We start from the raw sequence: 12,218 nt of genomic DNA on the forward strand, positions 1-12,218 counted from the left end.
TAGGGAATGCCACCTAAGGTTACGCGGAGCATGACACGCCTCACCTTTATTGATTCTATGGACCAGTCACCTCCCCAGGGTGAAGGTCGTACGGACCCTGGTTTGGGCCCGGTTCGTGAGACTATGCATGAGCCTTGGCCTTCTACTAGTCCTACAGTTGGGCCGCCACCTTACACATCACCGATTCGTGATCAAAACCGTGCGTCTTCTTCGATGCAGCATGAGCCTCAGTCGGCCCCACCTGCTGATAGGTTGGAGCAATTGATGATGATGATGCACCAGCAGCACCAGTGGCTCTTGACCACGATTGCAGGGGCCCTAGCTCAGGGTGGAAGTGCGACTCCACCTTCACCAACTGTACGCCCTTTTGGGACTGTAGGGCCTTCTGCTCAGGATGAGGATGTGCCTTCACCTGCACCTGCTATATACCCTATGGGGAACTTGGGTATAAGTGGCCTCCTCGAGTGATTCCAGCGCTTGCGGCCTCCTACATTTGCAGGTTCTTACAGACCCGAGGAGGCCGAATATTGGCTAGACCGCATCTCTAAGATGCTGAGGATGCTACATTGTATAGAGCTGGAGCAGGTTGAGTTGGCCACCTTTATGTTTGAAGAGGAGGCCAGCTTGTGGTGGGATAGTGTCCTGCGGACCGTTGCAGTTGACTATGTATGGACTTGGGCAGCTTTCGAGTTCTGCTTCAATGAGAAGTAATATCCCCAGACATACCAGCATGAGAAGGAGAATGAGTTCTTGCGCCTCAGACAGGGAGGCATGTCAGTGACAGAGTACGAGCACCGGTTTACGGAGTTGGGCAGGTACGTCCCTACAGTACTTACTGACACGCAGATGTGGATGCGGCATTTTTCGGAGGGCTTGTGACCTGATATTCGCTCGAAGATGTGTTTTACTAGCATACCCTCCTATGTTGAGCTAGTACACGTCTATGCGGGCGGAGCAGGATGGGGATCGATTGTCACATTCTCATGGGCCTATGATCCCTAGGCCACGACCAGATATGCCGAGCAGACCATTCCTTGGCAAGAGATCTCGTACCGACTCCCCTCCCAATATCGCGGCGCCACCAGTTCCGATGAGGCGACCTGGTGTGACATGTACGTACTGTGGGAAACCAGGTCATGCGGTGGAGAGATGTTTTACATGCATGAGAGATAGTGGGTTCTCACCGCCACAGAGAATCGACCATCCTCGCCCTCAGGCTCTATCGGCTCCACCCCTATAGACAACACCTGCACATCCTTCTTTCAGGCCCCCTGCATCTCGATCTAGGCCACCTCAATGGCCTATAGCACCTTAGCCCAATAGTTTTCAGCTGGCTCGGGTGCATTCACTTATAGCAGAGGCATCAGATGCAGCACCTATGCCACCTATGGCTTTTGATGTTACAGTACATATCCAAGGTACTCCAGTCTTTTTATTAGTGGACACCGGGTCCACTGTCTCTATCATATCGTGTGCAACAGTCAAGCGGCTAGGCTTGGAAACTAGTCTTATGGTTGGGGTGAGAATCCTTACTACCACTGGGACTTTCTCGGACGCTACCAAGATCTTTAAGGGATGTTCGATAGATGTAGGGAGTGAGACAACGCTCCTCGACTTGATTGTCACCCCATTACATCAATATGATGTCATTCTCGGTATGACTTGGCTACAGAGATGAAGGTAGAGATCGACTGCGATTGCAGAGTGGTGACAGTTTATGGACCAGAGGGCACGACCTTTACTTTTCAGGTTCAGGTCAGTTGACCCTATCTCATTGATTGTTATGCTTCCATGCTAGAGGACGCTCATGGTACAGCGCTTGAGGACACTCCTGTGGTCCAAGAGTTCTTAGATGTGTTCAGGAAGATACCTGGACTACCCCCTCAGCACGAAATCGATTTCACCATTGATTTAGCGCCTGGTGCAATGCCCATTTCACTTCCGACCTATCGCATGGCTCCGTGCGAGATGGAGGAGTTTAGGAAACAGATCGATGATCTGTTAGATGCTGGTTTTATACGACCCAGTGTGTCTCCATAGGGAGCACCTGTAATGTTTGTAAAGAAGAAGGATGATTCATTGCGATTGTATATTGATTATCACAGGTTGAACCAAGTGACGGTGAAGAACAAGTATCCCTTGCCCAGGATAAACGATCTGTTCGATCAATTGAAGGGGGCAAGGTATTTCTCGAAGATTGACTTACAGTCGGGATATCACCAGTTGTGCGTAAGGGACGAAGACGTGCAGAAGATGGCTTTTAGGACCAATTTTGGACACTATGAGTTTCCCATAATGTCGTTCGGCCTTACGAACACACCAGCCATGTTCATGGATTTAATGAATAGGGTATTTCGGCCATTCCTTTTTCGATTCATCATCGTGTTTATTGATGACATCCATATATACTCCAAGAGTTGGGAAGAGCACAAGGAAAACCTGCGAGCAGTCTTAGATACTCTGAGGAAGAACCAGTTGTTTGCACAGTACAAGAAGTGTGACTTCTAGAAAGAAGAAGTCAAGTTTCTAGGACATGTGGTGTCCATAGAAGGGATGGCTATGGACCTTGCTAAGGTAGCCGCAATTCAGGATTGGAAGCAGCTCGGTTCGGTTACTGAGGTGAGGAGTTTCCTTGGCCTAACAGGTTACTATCGCCGATTTATTTGGAATTTCTTGAAGATAGCTAGACCTTTGTCTTAGTTAACATAGAAGGATCTGAGGTTGGCCTGGAATGAAAAGGCGGAAGCAGCTTTTCAGGAGCTGAAGGACAAGTTGATGTCCACCCCTGTGCTAGTATTGCCAGAGCAAGGGGTCAAGTATACGATATACACAGATACGTCTCGCGTTGGTTTGGGTGGTGTTTTGATGCAGGAGGACATGGTTATTACCTACCTGTCATGACAGTTGAGGAAACACGCGGAAAACTACCCTATACAGGACTTGGAGTTAGCTGCCGTTATCTTTACTTTGAAGATCTGGAGGCATTTTCTCTACGGAGAGGAGTTCGAGCTCTTTTATGACCACAAGAGCCTCAGATACATATTCACTCAGAGGGACCTGAATATGAGGCAGCGACGATGGATGGAGACCTTGAAGGACTTCAAGTTCGAGGTTTCTTACCATCCCAGTAAGGCCAACCTTGTGGCAGACGCATTAAGCCGCAAGAAGGCATTAGCATTCGCAGCTCCGTTGATGATTGCAGAGTGGGAACAGAAACTCATGGTGGAAGAGTCGTATGAGGGCATCGCACATATTCGAGTACAGCCCCTCATTGATGACAGGATTATCACGGCTCAGACAGATGATGAGCTATTGGCGAAGATGAGAGAGCAGGCTAGCAACGATGAGGACTCAGAGTGGAGAGTTGGTACGGATGGGGGCTTATGTTACCGTGGCCGCCTATGCCTCCCGAACCTCCCTGACATGAGAAAGGAAATTCTTGGGGCTGCTCATGATTCTGGGATGGCTATGCATCTAGGCAGCATGAAGATGTATCGTGACATAAAGAGGTTATACTGGTGGGATAATGTGAAGGCTCATATAGCAGATTACGTGTCCCATTATCTCACATGCCAGCAGGTCAAGGCAGAGCATCACCAACCTCCTGGTTTGCTTCAGCCCATGCCCATAGCAGAATGGAAGTGGGGCTTCATCTCTATGGATTTCATTTCAGGTCTGTCGAAGAGGAGGAAGTGTTATGATTCCATTTAGGTGATCGTGGACCGATTGACAAAATCAGCTCATTTCCTCCCTATCAGAGTTTCGAACTCTGCAGACGAGTTGGCCAGGTTATACATCAAGGAGATTGTATGTCTATATGGAGTTTCCTTGGAGATCGTGTCTGACCGAGACACGCGATTTACATCTATCTTCTAGACTCGTATCCAGAAAGCGATGGGTGTGAAGTTGAAGTTCAGTACCGCGTTCCACCCATAGACTAACGAGCAGACGGAACGGGTGAATTAGATTCTGGAAGATATGTTGCGGGCCAGTGTACTGGATTTCAAGGACAGTTGGGACGACTGTCTTCCCTATGCAGAGTTCGCTTATAATAATAGCTTTTAAGTGAGTATTGGCATGACTCCTTAAGAGACACTATATAGGCGCCCGTGCAGAGCGCCGCATTGCTGGGCAGAGGTTGGCAAGAAGAGCTTGATTGGCCCAAAGTTAGTATAGGCGACTTCAGAGAAAGTCGACATTATCAGGTGCCGACTGCTGACAGCGTAGAGCAGACAGAAGAGCTACATCGATACGAGGCGGCAACCACTAGAGTTCGAGGTCGGAGACCATGTGTTCCTCAGAGTTTTCCCTATGAAGGGAGTCCTTCGGTTTAGCAAGAAGGGGAAGCTTACGCCTCGATTCATTGGCCCATTCAAGATACTTGATCGAGTGAGAGTGGTAGTGTACCGCCTTCCTTTGCCTACACCATTGGCGGGTGTGCATAACGTATTTCATGTTTCTATGCTGAAGAAATACGTTCCCGATCCTTCCCACATTATCAGATGGGAGCAGGTACAGTTGAGCGAGGACGCTACATATGTACTGCGACCGATGCGTATCCTATACAGGAAGGAGCAGGTATTGCATAGCAAGGTCATTCCACTTGTGAAAGTATTGTGGACGCATCACACAAAAGAAGAGGCTACTTAAGAGATAGAAGCCGAGGTTTGAAAGAACTACCCTCAGATTCTCGAGGAGTACGAAAAGGTACTAATTTCGAGGATGAATTTTTTCTTTAAGGGGGGTAGATTGTAATGTCTCGAAAAAATCCGTACAAGGACCCGAGTACCACCTTAGGCAGAAATCACCCAGAACCAAATCCTTTAGAAATTAGGTTAATATTAGCAAGTACTAAACTAGAGTACTTATGAAATTAGCACTAATAACTTTAAATATGATCTGCAAGACCCAAAACGTGCAAAATCATTGATGCTACATTACCCTGAAATCTAGAATTATCTCAAAATCCGATTGCTCTCGGGAGCACATTGAAACTCCATATCGGACCTGGACCGCACGTCAAAAGTCTGATTACCCCAAAACTATACGAATATGACCACATTACTGGACTTGATAACTCCCTCAGAAATCAAGTCTTAACTGTGTCTAGAAATACCCAACTTGAGCTCGGAGCGAAGAGGGTGAGAAACGTGAAAATATTTAGAAATAAAAATTTGAATTTAAGTAATTTGAGTCATGTCGCTTGCGGGCCAAATATAAGAATTCAGATCGTCAGAATATGACCCAAATACACCCTCGGATCAGGAGAAATGTACCACACATGTCGATGTACTTGTGTGGCCCTGATCGAGTGACCATGACCGCTGAACTGAAACTGGTCCACCATGGCTGATCTGTAAATCCGATCGGTACGAAAACTCAGCCTGACCTAGATCCATAGTCAGGGAGCCTAAGTCCGACAGCACATGGAAAATGGGCCACCAAAAGTGCTCCGTTGGACCGGAATGGGCCATATTTGGATATAACCTAAGTATACCTTGGCCCTGGGGCCATTCCCATCAAACCTGGGCCTATATAAGGACCTTAAATCCCCTTTCTCATATCCCATACGAATTTGATAAAACCCTAGGAGAGAGAGAAGAGAAAAGAAAAGGGAAAAGAGAGAAAGTAAGGGTGAGAGTTGAAGATTCCTCCTGGGATTCGATCCCATTACTCCTCGCCCCTACCTACCGCATCTACATCACTAATCCGGCGTTTTCGATAACGTACTTGGGTAAATTAACCTAACCCTAATCCATTTTAGGGTTTCTGATAGTGTAGGTTATCAAATAGCTAACCTAATTTATCCTATAGGTTGCCAAGTCTGCGTAGACAAAGACTTAGCTTTAAACTGAGTTCATTACAAGTCTACCGGCAAAAGGTGCAGACTATAAATGCATAAGTTACGATTTTCAAGGCTTTCAATGTCGGTTAATGGTTTATTATTGATGTGGGTGAAATTTCACATGCAAAATGTGATGTTTGTATTACGTTTCTGATCTATATGAACTATATTAAGAATTATGTATTCTATGTATAGGTAGAAAGTATCGTATGTGTATGAAATATGAACATGTGTTTGCCATGATTAAATTTCATGTGTTTGTGCTAGTTGTTTGTGTAATAACTCCTTGGTGAAAGGATTTGTCCTAATATGTACTATCACCAACATACGTCATGTTTGTTGGAATATGTAGTCTAAGTGTCTGTAGAAATGTTTGAATGAATAAGTGTGTAATATATTATACTTTATATAGGCGTTGAGAAGAGATTCTCAACTATTTTAATGATGTGTATGATTTCCTCCATGCAACTTACATTCTTTGTCTGCTTAACTTAAACACTACTTATATGTGTGAATTTATGTTTAAATTGAAATCCATTAAATGCTCACATGCTTGTATGATTGGAATTGAAGATCCATTACTGTTCTGATTTGCTTGTATGAGTATCTATTATAATTGAATGTGTTTGGGACTAGGGAATAGTCCAAGCAATCTGTAACAGATTCTGATATGGTGGTTAAGGTTGTCTCACCACATTGGATGTGATCGATGAATCCGAGCCGTACTTGGGATGTCGGCAGTGGTTAGGCCACACAGAGTGCTTATGCACTTCATGTCAATTAACGCAACGTGCGCTCGCACTAATCGAGCTCGTCAAGTAACCCGATTGGCCCTATTGTATGTTCACCATATATGGACGCTACTGCTTGAATTTAAGGTACCAAACTCACCATTGAAAACCCTTTTAAACCTTGGTACCACGATCCGCTAAGACTCATGAGTCGGGCATGGTGGTATGGGACACCGTGGTCGAGATGTCAGCCTACACTGGGGTGACGAGCCTCCCTGTAGTGACCAATCAGCAACCCAGACTCGTGAGCCGAATACGGTGGTATGGGACACTGTATTCGAGCTGTCGGCCTACACTGATAAGGTGACGAGCCCTTTATAGTGACCTCGAGTGTACATTAAGACTGCGTAGAGGCGACGACCCCTTACGTAGCAATAAGAGTACACTGGGCCTGCATTGATAAGGTTACGAGCCCTTTGCAGTGACCTAGAACCGTATCATCGTATGAGATTTACTAGGATTGATGACCCTAGAATGGATCATTGTTTGTGAATTGATATAAGGGAGGTACCTTAGCTTCCCAATCCTGCTGTATGAAAAAGACTAATAATAACTTGGTAATCATGCTTATGCACCACATTACGTGTGCATTTGGCGTAGTAGGTCAAGTACTGTGGCAGTGTTTCATGCGCGATCGTAAGATGAAGTCACTGAGGGAGCGCAGGCGAGGGCATGCATCATTATTCATATCATTCTTGCATTGATCATAGTACGTAGGAATGTTTGCTTGCATTGCGTTATCATTACTGCTTGACTGAATTGATAACATGTTAATTTTTGTTTTATTGTTCCACTGAGTTGATCACTCACTCCCACATTCTGGGACGGTGTTCTGAACACCCACCAGACTCTGTCTTAGTTACAAATGATGATGCGACTCAGGAGGTGGAGCCTGATTTCTATGATGATCAGGACGAGTTCTCATATATGCAGTTCTCCGGGGGTTTCGCTTAGGCCATTCGGATCGATGGGGACATAGGGTTTATTTTTGTAGTTGAACTTTTTGAACTATTACTTGTATATGATGACTCAGTGATGTATTCATACTCTGGAGATCGATCATGATCTTTTGGTTCATACATGTTTATATACATTTTTCAGTCTTCCGGTTACGTTATATGAATTGATCTGGAGTATGAATTACTGTTTTGGTATAATCCCACTCATGATTAATGCACTAACACAGACAACATTTAATCATCATTATTTATGTTGCATAAGTGATGCGTTGGAACTCGTGGATTGAGTTTATGCTCAACCCTCGATTTTCAGGGCATTACAGTGTGGCTAGGGAGGAGGCAACCATTGTGGAGTGTACTAGACCCTGGTAATATCCCAAAGATAAGTTATACTGATATGTGGACTTATTGAGTAGGAGTTACATACTCAACATTTGGCTCATTCATTCACTACCCACTTGGGTTGGTGGTGCGCAATTAAGTAATCATGTGAACCTTTACAATGGCCAGGATTTCGGTTGGGGTGCACGACCAACCTGAGATCAGAGTTTACCACATTGAGTTTGGCTATCTAAATTTAGCTATAGGACTAGTTTGGATAGAAATCCCTTGTGATGGACCCCACAACCTACTATACTATGTACTATCATCTCGACTTCACACTCCAACTTGGTCATTTCATTTGCACCACATATTGCATTACATCCGCGGCATATGATATTTTGGTTTACTATGTCTCCACATTGCATAACTGGTCTACATTGCTTCCTTAGTATATGATATTGGTTTATTATGTTTTTGCATCGCATAGCCTGGTTAAGGCGAATGGTATTTATGGACTTACCAGCATGTTTCCACATTACTCTGATATTGTATACTTGGCACTTATCATGCACACACACTTACACCACCTTTTAAGCTTTCTATAAGCTTATGCATGATAGATGCGTGCAGGTGGCATTAGGTCGTAGTAGCATTGAGCTTAGAGCATGCAACTGTCTTCTGGAACTTTGATTTTCAATATATGTATTTCCCTTTTAGCACTGTATTCAACTGTTGATATTAGTGGATATGTGATGATGATGTTGCCTTTGTGATTTGGGTAAACTTGTGGTCATGCTTCTTACAAGATAAATATAGGTTGAAAAATCCTCCTTGTAGGATCACAAGATCGGAATCTGGCGTATGGGCGCCGAGAGCCGAGAATGGGGTACTATGGAGGCTGTTGGCACCGGATTTGGCGATCGAGAATTTTGTGAGGCCGGTTTCTGAGTTTAGGGCATGACAGGTAGTTAGAGATAAGATCAATTTTTATTTTATCCACCTCAATTCCCTTGGACGAGATGATATGTCCAAGAACAATTCCCTTACGAATCATGAAATGACACTTCTCCCAATTTAGTACCAAATTATTTTCCTCATATCGCTTCAGTACATTTTTCAGATTTTTCAAACATTCGCCGAAGGATGGACCAAAGACAAAGAAGTTGTCCATGAAGACCTCTAAATATTGCCCCACCATATCAGAAAAAATATTCAACATGCAATGCCGAAATGTGGCGGGGGCATTACACAGTCCGAATGTCATCCTTCGGTAAGCAAAGGTGCCAAAGGGACATGTGAATGTGGTCTTTTCTTGATCTTTAAAGATTATCTCTATCTGGTTGCAGCCCGAATATTCTTCAAGGAAGTAATAGTAAGAGTGACCAGCTAGCCTTTCCAAGATTTGATCAATGAAGGGCAAAGGAAAGTGGTCCTTGTGACAATATTCAAGTTCCTGTAGTCAATGCACATTATCTAACCAGTAGTGACTCTAGTTGGCACGAGTTAGTTATCAGCATTGGCTATGATGGTGATTCTGAACTTCTTAGGAACTACCTGAGTTGGACTCACCCATTGACTATCCAATATAGGGTATATGATACCCACATCCAATAGTTTAAGAACCTTGGCCTTAACCACTTCCTTCATATTTGGATTTATTTTACATTGTGGTTGTTGGGAAGTCTTCTCATTATCCTTAAGACGAATGCAGTGAGTACAAATGAAAGGGTTAATTCCCTTGAGGTCTGCAATCGGTCATCTAAGGGCTCCTTTGTGCTCAATGGGAGTAGAGATAAGCATACTCTCTTGTTCTTTCTCAAGGTGAGAAGAAATTACTACCGGGTATGTCTCATCTTGACCTAAATAGACATATTTCAAATTAGAAGGTATAGATTTTAGGTCAAGCTTTGGTGCTTTAAGGTTAGATGGTAGAGGTACTACATCAGTTTGGGGGTAATTCTTCAAATTGTGGCCTCCACCTATTAACTTCAAGTACAGGCAAAGTATCAAGCATGGCACCCATCTCCCTAATCGTATCATCATCTAAATCATGAGAGTGGTCCAAGCACGACTCCAAAGGATCAAAGTATAGAGTCAGGATTATTCTATCCTCCACGAAAGAATCAATCATATTAATGTTGTAAACATCACCATCATCCTCTCCCTATTTGCTCAAATTATTTAAAAAAACTATTGAGCTTCAATGTCATATTTTTGAAAGTTAATCTCATGACTCCATTCCTACAATTGATAATAGCATTGGATGTACCAAGGAATGACTGACTAAGTATGACAGGAATTTGAGTGCTTATATCCACAATAGGTTGAGTATCTAGGACGATAAAATCTACTAGATAGTAGAATTTGTCAACCTAGACCAACACATCCTCGATTATCCCTCTTGGTACAAGAACTGAGTGATCGACAAGTTGTAATGTGGTCCGTGTGGGTTTTAATTCACCTAGACCCAGTTGTTCGTAAACCGAGTAAGGAATCAGATTTACGCTTGCTACTAAATCAAGAAGTGCATGCTCAATTCGGTAGTTCCCAATTACAGAAGTGATGGTTAGGCTATTGGGATCTTTGTATTTTTATGGCATATCTTGCTTTAGGATGACACTCACTTTTTCTGTCAAGAAAATCTTCTTTTAAATGTTTTGCCATCTTTTAGTTGTGCGTAGATCTTTTAAAATTTTGGCATATAAAGGTATTTATTTAACGGCATCCAACAGAGGGATGTTGACCTTCACTTGTTTAAGCACCTCTAGAATGCCCTGAGAGTTTGAAAGAGGTTTTGGTGCAATCAACCATTAGGGGAATGGAGTTATCGACTTGTTTTGAGGTTCTGGTTTAAATCCATCTGGGGCAATGCTAGGTCTATCATTCGTATCTTCTTCCATGTCCTTCGACTTTTCAGCCCTTATCGGAATAGATTTGTCAATTGTTTTTCCACTCTCAAGAGTGGTGATAGACTTGGCTTGCTCCATTTGGTTTGAAGACCTTGGTTCACTAACTTCGTATTGCAGTTTAGTATTGGGGATAGGCTGAGCTGAAAGAATCCCTTTCTCCATAACCGCAATGCGTGAGTCTATATTTTGTATGGCCTTTGTAAGTTCTTGTAAGGCATGTAGAGTACTTTGGTGCATAAGCTCTTGAGTTTGTGTGAGATTTTGAAACAATTTCTCTTGAGGCTTCCCTTTATTTAAGAATTGGTTAGGGATTCCTTGAGGAGTAGTAGTTTATCCATTCCTCCAACTAAAGTTTGGATGATTTCTCTAACTTGAATTGTATATGTTTGAAGTGAGTCCTTTGAAAGGCCTTTGGTAGTTTTTCACGGCATTCGATTGCTAGTTCAATATTTCTTGAAAAGCAGGTATTCGTGGACAATTTTTGGTTCTATGAACATTGCAAGCACAAATACCGCAAATAGTTTCCCTAGCCTTATCCTTCTTAAGTTTCATGACCTAGAGTTTACTTGTGAGACTGGCCACTTTAGCATTAATATCGTCTTCCTCTTTCAACAAGTATATTCCGCCCGTCTCCTTTGATTGAGTAGGCTTAGAAGTGGTATTGGGTCTAGGAGAGATGTCCCATAATTGTGTGTTTTTAGCAAGCTTGTTAAAATAATCTCACACATTAATGACATCTTTGCTCATGAATTCCCCATTACACATTGTCTCGACCATTTGGCACATGGAAGATGTCAATCCATCATAAAAGAAACTTGTTATGTGCCATGTTTCAAAACCGTGTTATGGACATGAACTGATAAAATCCTTAAACCGCTCCCAACATTGGAAGAATGTTACATCTTCCTTTTGGGCAAAGTTCATGATCGACTTTTTAAGGGTGTTCGTTTTATGATATGGGAAGAATTTCTTTATGAACTCCCTACCAATGGATTGTGAACATAGTGAGTGCAACCACATCTTAGCTTTTTCTTTTAAGGAGAAGGGAAAGAGTTTCAGCCTGATTATGTCATCAGACACATTAGGAAAGTATAAAGTGGCTATTATCTCATCAAACTCTTTCATGTGTAAATATGGACTTTCAGATTCAAGTCCATGAAACTTTGAAAGGAGTTGGATCACTCCTGGCTTGACATCCATATTTCTTGTATTTTCTGAAAAACCATACAAGAAGGTGTGCTCACCTCCGCTGGTTGTAAATAATCTCACAAAGTATGAGGTGGGGGTGGTTGATGCACCTCATTCTCATCTTGAACTTCCTCAAGTGGAGGTCGAGGTTGAATCACAGGTTGATTGGTCAGTTGATTGGCAACTATCACTTCAATTAACT

The 12,218-nt window shown here is 43.2% G+C and overlaps 1 non-coding gene across 1 annotated transcript; it reads left to right on the top strand.

The window, feature by feature from the left end:
* The first annotated feature begins 11,663 nt into the window (after positions 1-11,663).
* Positions 11,664-11,770, top strand: LOC131224531 (small nucleolar RNA R71). The gene has a single exon (XR_009161007.1). It is a non-coding gene; the product is annotated as a small nucleolar RNA R71 (small nucleolar RNA).
* The last annotated feature ends 448 nt before the right edge of the window (positions 11,771-12,218 follow it).

This window comes from Magnolia sinica, chromosome 13, assembly GCF_029962835.1.
Source record: "Magnolia sinica isolate HGM2019 chromosome 13, MsV1, whole genome shotgun sequence".
NCBI lineage: Eukaryota > Viridiplantae > Streptophyta > Magnoliopsida > Magnoliales > Magnoliaceae > Magnolia > Magnolia sinica.